The 8,355-nt window shown below is 46.1% G+C and overlaps 1 protein-coding gene across 1 annotated transcript in view; it reads left to right on the top strand.

Moving 5' to 3' along the window:
• Positions 1-8,355, top strand: part of RUNX1 (runt-related transcription factor 1) — a 183,361-nt gene that overhangs the window by 136,683 nt on the left and 38,323 nt on the right. The gene's annotated exons all lie outside the window — the stretch shown is intronic.

The raw sequence follows: 8,355 nt of genomic DNA, 5'->3' as shown, positions 1-8,355 counted from the left end.
CGGCCGCACCTCGAATACTGTGTTCAGTTTTGGGCCCCTCACTCCAAGAAAGACATTGAGGTGTTAGAATGTGTCCAGAGAAAGGCAACAAAGCTGGTGAGGGGTCTGGAGAACAAGTCTTATGAGGAGTGGCTGAGGGAACTGGGGTTGTTTAGCCTGGAGAAAAGGAGGCTGAGGGGAGCCCTCATCACTCTCTACAACTACCTGAAAGGAGGCTGTAGCGAGGTGGGTGTCGGTCTCTTCTCCCAAGTAACAAGCAATAGGACGAGAAGAAACAGTCTCAAGTTGTGCCGGGGAGGTTTAGATTGGACATGAGGAAAAATGTCTTTCCTGAAAGAGTGGTTAAACCTTGGACCAGGCTGTCCAGGGAAGTAGTTGAGTCACCCTCCCTGGAGGTATTTAAAAGATGTTTAGATGTAGCGCTTAGGGACATGGTTTAGCAGTGGACTTGGCAGAGCTAGGTTAATGGTTGGACTTGATCTTAAAGGTCTTTCCAAACCTAAATGATTCTATGATTCTGTGACTCTTAAATTAAATGTTTCCCTTAGGCCATTTGACCTACTGTGTATGACTGCTGAAAAATTAGGGTTTTCTTCTTGTGACTGCTTCTTTCTGTTTTTCTCATTGAATTGTTTTAACCTACATAGGTCTGAAAAAGTCACTAATGGACTAGGTGCCTGAAAACGGCGCAAAAGGAAAAGGCTACATGGGTTTAGCCCCAGTGGGCTTGAGATGTCCAAGGTTAAGCTGGACATTAAATGTGATTATTCCATAGTGGATATGTGGTTTTCCCAAATACTTTTTTGATATCCTTATATCAAAGAGTAGGATGCTAAGGAGTGGAGAAAGAGAGAATAATATTGCTGAGTGGGATTTGAGGAGGAGCTTAAAAAGCTGCTGGCCCAAGAAGCACCTTTTTAGGGACAGAAATTTCCTTTTGCCTCCTGGCAAAGCTAGCTGTGGCGGGGGGTACATCTTTGCTCAACCACAGTTAAGGAGACCCTCAGACCCTGATCTGAAGTGATCCCGTTTCACTTGTAAGGTTCAAGGAAAGCCCATGGCCTGTAGCTGTTACGAAGGAAATCTTCAAACGCCCTCTTGCCCAGCCTGAGGTCTTTTTTAGGGAATCCCCAAGGGCTGGTGGTGTTAAATACACCTGATCTGCTTATCCTTTCCCCTGCCCCGTCCAGCCTTTGCCCACAGATCTTAGACTCCCGAGCAGCTTCGGGGAGGAGAGTCAGCAGAGCCCACAAGGGGCCGGCATCTCCCGTCCCGTGGCAGAAGCGAGGAAGACTCTGCATGTGTCAGGCTAGGGAGGGATGATTCCTCTGAGGGTTTCACATGACTTCCACTTTCAGCCTTTCATGCAAGGAAAAGCCAAACTATTCTCCAAAAAGCCCTTTCATCTCAGTGAGCTGAAATAATACTAACTGCCTTCATTTCTTGCTTGCTTTCTGCTGCAAGTGCCTCCATCTGTTGGAAACTAACATGTACCAATGAACAGTTTTGAAACCATGAAAAAAATGAATCATCATGTCATTGGAATAGACCCACCATATAAATTTCAGTGATGGCTTTTCAGATACTTCCATTCACCTGGAGACTTACAGTGCCTAAAAATTTCTTAGCAGAAAACATGTAGAGGAAAAGGTGGTGTTTACAAGTTGACTGTCTATATAACAGAAATGCAACGGGGACTCTTTCTTCCTTTGCTAGCATTAGGTGCGTGCTCCGTAGCACATCACCCTCTCAGTATCACAACCCAGCTTTGCTAATCGCTTTTTAAAAAATCTTGGCTAAGGTACTTGCCCCTGAGAGCTTCCAATCTAAATAGACCGTGTACAGACAAAAGAAAGGGATGGGCTGCAAGAAAAGCCAATGCTTGCACGCTGCCAGGTCTGTGCCTGTGTGTTTGTGTCCCCACGTCCTATTAACTGGGTGACACTGACGTGGGCAGACTAGTGCTTAAATTATGGGTGCACTCTGGGGATATTTGTAGTTGGCTTGTGCAATGGTTATATGCAAGCGTGCGGCGGCTGGGGGAAGTTACAAAACATCGTTGGCTCAAATTCATACAATGTGACTTGATGCGTTGCTGTCTCTAAATGGGTACGGGTAGGTAGGGGATTGCTGTTGGTTTCCTTTCTGTGTGTTTGTCTCATCGAAGGGCGGACAAAGAAGAGCAATTGAATCCATTTAAATAAAATAAAGTGGTATATTATTGCAAGGGCATGCTTGCAGACTGAAGGAGCTGTTTCTGAACAGGCAGGACAGTCCTAACAGCCCCCCGTCCCCTGAGTGGCAAGGGAACAACAGCCTAAAATGTACGTCCTGTGGTTGGGCACGTCCTCCCCTGCTGTGAAAGCTGTGCATGCCACCAGCCCATTTTTCATAATGAAAGTACACAAAGAGCGAAAGAGCAGAGAGCACTTTGTCCCTTTGTGACTTGTATTTTCTGAAGAAAAGTGAAGAGTGAGGGGGAAATCGGCCTGTTTCCATTATGCATGCACTTTCGCACAACCACCCTGAATTGCTCCAGTAATATAGCATTGGGCATTCTGGCTTAGCACGGGAGCATCACATAGCACAGGACCACCTGACACTGGATGTTAAAAGTTTGGCTGCAGAATGGGACCAGAGGTTGCATGTCTGGATGCAGTCAGCTCTGCAGGGCATCCACGGGCACCTCCGCAGCTCTTGGGTCCCCCGTGACCCAGAAAGAACTCTCTGTGCCCCACATCCTTGCTGCTCGGCAAGCCCCTTCTCCTCTGCGAGGGGATGGCGGAGCAGCCCCCTGGGCAGGGGCAGCTCCGTGCTGGGGTTGGCCCCCTCGCAGCAGCTGACGGGGCTGGCACAACACCAGCCTGTTGTCTGAGGTCTCAGAGTCCCCTCACCCGGGCACCCTGGGGGGGGCTTCACTGGAAGCAGGAACCTGAAGCAAAATTTATATACACGAGTGGAGATGGACAGACCCATGCTCTCAAGCAGTCGGTTTCAGACTGGAAGTCATACAGACATACCAGCAGGCACGCTGCCCACAAGCTGAAAAGACCAGTAAAAGCAAAGACCGGTAGCTGCTGTAACTACCCCAGTGCAAAGATCCCTCAGTGCAGGCAAGGTGCAGGCAAGACCTGCCTCATATGGACTTTAACTGGCTAGTGGCTACCCGCAGCTCCTAAAAACAGTGCTGGTTGTTCTCCATCAGATGTGCAAAGGATTATGAAATTTATATGAATGCTCAGCACTCCCTGATGTAACAGTGATAGGGGGAATCCTTTTTGTCCTAATCCGATATGTAGAACCTCGATAGGTTTTTACTACCAGCATCCTTGAGATTTCGTGGTGCAGACGCTTCTTTTCCATCTGGAAAAGATGTAACAGGTTTATTTTCCCTGGCATTTATCAGTCCCACTGCTGAGTCATTTAGGACAGTCGATGTTGGGTGACATGAGGCAGGGAATTCATCATTTTCGTTTAATAAAATTGCCAAATACGTGCAACGCAAAATCTTGTGTCAAGATTGCTTTTCTGGGAATGCGGTAGCTTATATGTATTTGCTTGCCTAGTTATTTGGCTGTTTTTTTAAAGATACACAGAAGTGTTGACAAGACAAGCTCCTTCCTCACATAAAGCAGGTAAACAGGAAACCAGAGCTGCTGCGGTGTGGGCTAGGAACGGCGATAAGACTGGCCCAGTCCTATAGAAATTATTTCAACTCCTTTTTTGAGTCACTTAATCCCACACAACTCTTCCCCCCCTCCCCTTGAATTAGTGTGATTTTAAATTGAGAACAGGTAGGTAGTTATTTCTCATTTCTTTCACTTTTTTCATCTTTGTCAACCTTTTTTTTTTTTTTTGCACTTCATTATTATATCCCCTAGTGGTTGAATGGCTACAAAGACTGTGGTGAATATTTTTAAGTGTTTACCTGTATTTGTGTGGTGGGATTTTCAAGGGCTATACAGCTTCGGTCTAGCTCTGCTGAAATCAGTGGGCAAGTACTCTGCAACTGTGACAAAAGCAGAATTAGGTGAATGTATATTACTTCTGAAAATGCTTCCTAAGCAGTCAGTAGGTCTGACTTTCTCCTGCCAACTGCACTTACCTACAAAGAATTTGTAGCTGTTAAGATTGGTGAACAAGTCTTTTGAGGGGGGAGCATTTTCCACAGAAATATGAAAAAAGACTGTCTAGATGCCACTTGTATTGTGTGTGTGTATGTAAAGAAAAGCATAAATATGCAGCACCCTGGCAAGTAGGGGATGTGACTATACGCTGGTCCCCACTGAAGACCCTAGTTCACTGACATGCCCGGTATCTTTCCAGTGAAGTTAGTTGGTGGTGCTCTAAATCAAAGAGTCTGGTCCTTCATCCATCATGTTTCTTCAGCAAGGACGGACTTTTGAATGGCAGTCATTAAACGTGAGCAAACGAAAGGTTTGTAGCGGCTGCTGGGGCTTTGCATGAGCTGGGGAAGGATGGACTTGTAGCTCAAACCCCATGTTGCACCTGCCTACTCTGGTTTTAAGGGTGAATATAGCCCCCACCCTTCCTAGAATGAGGTTAGCTAGCAAAGCTGGGCTGTTGGAGCATCGGTCAGCAATCCCACTGTCCCCTCCAGGGTTCACCACCGAATACCTACCGCACTGCTGGCAGACGAGAAAGTTTCCTGCAGGGATGGGCTGGAGGACAGCAGGACCCGATTGCACACAACCTCTGCCACCTGCTTCCTTCACCCTACTCTCCGCAGGAGGTGGGAGAGAGGGGGCTTTCTCTTCCTCAGGCTCCTAAGGGAGACGGGATAAGGGGGAGGGGAACTTTCACCCTGTCTGGAGTGGTCAGACACTCCCGTTCGCCAAACAAGCTTTTGGCAGTGCAGGACCTTTTCTGAAAGCTCTGTTTTTGAGGAGTTGCCTTACTTACGGGTTTACCAAAACAACACGTGTCTAAGAAAAAGGCTGGATGAAGCTGTGCGGCACTCTCTGTGAACAGCCCTATTTTCTTCTTGGAATATAACTGGAAGGGGTGAAAATCCATCTGCGCTGCAGTCCCTCCCTGCTTCACCTGCCCTGGATTATCAGAAGGTGCAGCAGTTTCCTCCTTGTAGGCCCATACGAAAAAACTGCAGTCTTTTGCTTCATCCTCTGTCACCCATTGTGAAGAATGCAGAAGGACTTTTGCTCTGCATCTCCATTTGTGCCCTTGCTTTTTGCTCGTCTGCTGCAATTGGGAATTGTAATGAGTAAATGCATTTTCTATTAGTGTTCATGATAAAACTTGGTCAGACTGTTCCTATATGAGCGCTGCACGGGTCTGTGCAAGGTATGAGGGAGAACAATGCTTGGGAGAGGCCATCTCGACTCTTCTGAATCGTAAGAGAAAGAGTTGTCTGTTGTATGAGGGCACGATGTGCTTGTTAATACCTGAAACACATCCTAGAGAGAGGGAAGGATGGAAACATCTTCCTTGCCTTCTTTAATCACGGAATAGATAAGGAACAGCCTGTAAAAATGGAAGGAGACACAAGAAAGAATTTAACCAGCCACAAATGAAAAGTTGATATATTTCTTTTTTTTTTTTTCTCATAGGACCCAACCTTTATTCTTCCCTTGCAGTGTTGTAGTTTGAGTTCATTAAGCACGACATGCACCAGGCCACCTTCTCAAGGCTGGCCAGTCCAGAAAAGCCAGCCTGTGTCATAACCTTAGCACATAAAGCTGCAGAAAAATTTAGGCAACAGTGTTGATTTAATTATTAAGGATTCTGTTTGTCTGAGTCCGTCTGCCTCTCCTACCTACACCCTGCATTATGGGCTGTTCTTCATTACCTGCTCTACCTATCTTCGCAATCTAGCCGCAAACAGTTTTGGTTGACCACACCACTTCCCTCTTGAAAGTTAATACTGTTTGACTCATTCTGTACTGCTAACACCAAGCCAAAGAAAACAAGCCAAAGAATAACCTGCTTGTATGCAGTTTGGAAACTTCTCAGAGGCCCTGCTTTCAAAATGCTATACAGTAGCTTACTATATCTCTCTGCAGCTGCAAAGAAAATGAGGAAAGCAAAAAATGGCTCAGGAACCTAAAATAAAGACTAGGCAGAACCACGTGAAACTTATGAGCTTTCAGTGAACTGCAGTCCTGTGTAGGCACAATGGAGCATTAGTACAGAGGAGGGACTGCTTAGGAACCTGCAGATTAAAATATCCAAACTCATTTCTTGGGAAAAACAGGTATTTTCAACTATTGTGCAGAAACACCAGTCACCAGACTTGGTAAAAGCAAAGGTCTTCAGTTCAAAGGAAGCGTGTAGCTGGCTAGATACTTTTTTTGGACAGGAGCAAAGTTTTTTACAAGTCCTCAAAGTCTAAATGGTCAGTATCCATTGGGGGTAAATTTACTTTTGTGTTGCCAAATTCCCCTGGTTTATATAAACAGTGAGCCACAGGACTTGACCTTTAAGTGGCAGGTCCCTTGTTCAACTCTGCCCGAGGCTGAATGATGAAGACCTCTCACTGTCTAGAGATATTTCAGTGGGCTGATGAAATAAATGGGTTTCTGCCTAAGCTATTTCTCTGACCTCCAGTACTGTGACGTTCGTGCAACCCACTTTCCCATTCATTTGTCTTCTCAGAGGCACTGCAAAGGTAGCAAATGCTATTATCCCTTGCTTTTCCCACTCAGGCTGAGGGAGGGGGTCCAGATTCATCCCACCTAAGCTTACGCATTTGATTAAGGTGTCTGAATTAGGACCCTGCTCCCCTGTATTCAGCAGAGAGACTACCCTTCTCCCAAGGGCTGCTCAAATGGCAGCTCAGTCCTTGCTGCCTGAGCCTCATGTTTCTGCAGCTTTTCTTTGGACAGAGGTGTCTTTTTGTGCCTGTATTTTTCTTGGTTGCTTGCTGAGCTGTTGGTTGGCTGGATGTGTCTCATTCTGCACCTACTCTCTCATACATATCTTCAACTATGATGTCTCAGCTCATGGCTGGAGGGTATTCGTATGGCGGTTTGTACATGTGGGAAGATGCAAACTATAAAGAAACAAAAGAGGCTTTTGGCAATGTGATGCTTAAGTTGGGAGTCATTCAAACTTTGTCAAGGAGTCGGGATTTTTAAAGTATATACATTGACATGGGGGAAAAGGAAAAGAAAGCAAAGGGTATAATTTTGCAGACTAATTTAAATTTCATGAACAACTTCTCCCCTCCAAACTCCTAACGCTCGGTTCCCTTACTTTTACTTTGCTGCGATGACCTAATTCCTGGGGTGAATCCACAGAATAATTGCACTTCCATGACAGAAATAGAGGACACATGTATGTCAGAGTCATCAGAAGTTTCGGTGGATCCATGGCAAGCAAAATAATTGTGTTTTAAATGGAAATGCATTTGCGCATTGCTGTTTGTTAGTACAGCACAGGTCTCACCAGCAGAGCTGGGAGGAGAGGAAGTGTATTTCCTGCCTTGCAAAAATTGTCAAGATTGCTTTTTCTGGCTGTGGTACCTCAGGGTAGACGTGAGGCTTTTCATATGTTCGTCAGGAGGCAGGGAGAGAGCTGGAGGGACCCAGCCCGGAGGAGCCCACAGTCTCGTAGTCAGCGTGCCGGCTGGAGCAAGGGAGACCAGCAGCTTCCGCTAGTCCCTTTTCCTGGGGACATTCCCTGCTGGAGCTCTACTGGCGCAGCTGGATAGTGAATCAGTGACGAAAAGGGCTCTCAGCCTGCAATTAGGGCACTCACCTGGAACACAGGAAAACGAAGTTTGTTTTCTAGTATAGACCATGCAAAAGGGGCTTGATCTGGACTCTCTTGCCTGCTCTTGTTTGTTCCAGGGCAGGACTCCCTCTCATCGCAAATTTTGCTCTACCTATAGTGCCCGTTTGTGTGGGTTTTTTTAAAGAAAGCACTGATTTAAGAAAGAAGAGGTAAGAAAAAAAAATATTGCCAAAATATTGTGTAACTACTGTTAAAACACATAGGAAAAAAATGCACCAGCTGCTCAGAGTGCATGTTGTTACAGCAGGACGACTAACCCCCCCCCAGAGGTGCAAGAAGCTACCTGGGGTTTCCCCCAGGCAAAGTGGGGAGTTACCAGAGAGCAGGGAACCTGCCGTGTAAATCTTTGTTCACTTTGTTGGTATCACTGGACACTTGTTCAACACACAGCCAAATTGGATCACCTGGTGGAAAAATTAAATGCTCAGCAAAGGTTCGTACCTGAAATGTCTCGTATGTCTGCAGTTACTTAGAGTAACAAGCAGATTTTTCCATAGAGACACAGAAAGGGTGAGGTTTGCCAGGGAGCTGATAGGAGAAGCGCATCTGGAAGGCCTTCCCACTGTCAGTCTGTCTGTGCTC

Source organism: Pygoscelis adeliae, unplaced genomic scaffold (assembly GCF_000699105.1).
Source record: "Pygoscelis adeliae isolate BGI_AS28 unplaced genomic scaffold, ASM69910v1 Scaffold154, whole genome shotgun sequence".
Lineage (NCBI taxonomy): Eukaryota > Metazoa > Chordata > Aves > Sphenisciformes > Spheniscidae > Pygoscelis > Pygoscelis adeliae.
The sequence above is the reverse complement of the archived record's forward strand: the minus strand, read 5'-3'. Positions and strand labels throughout refer to the sequence as shown.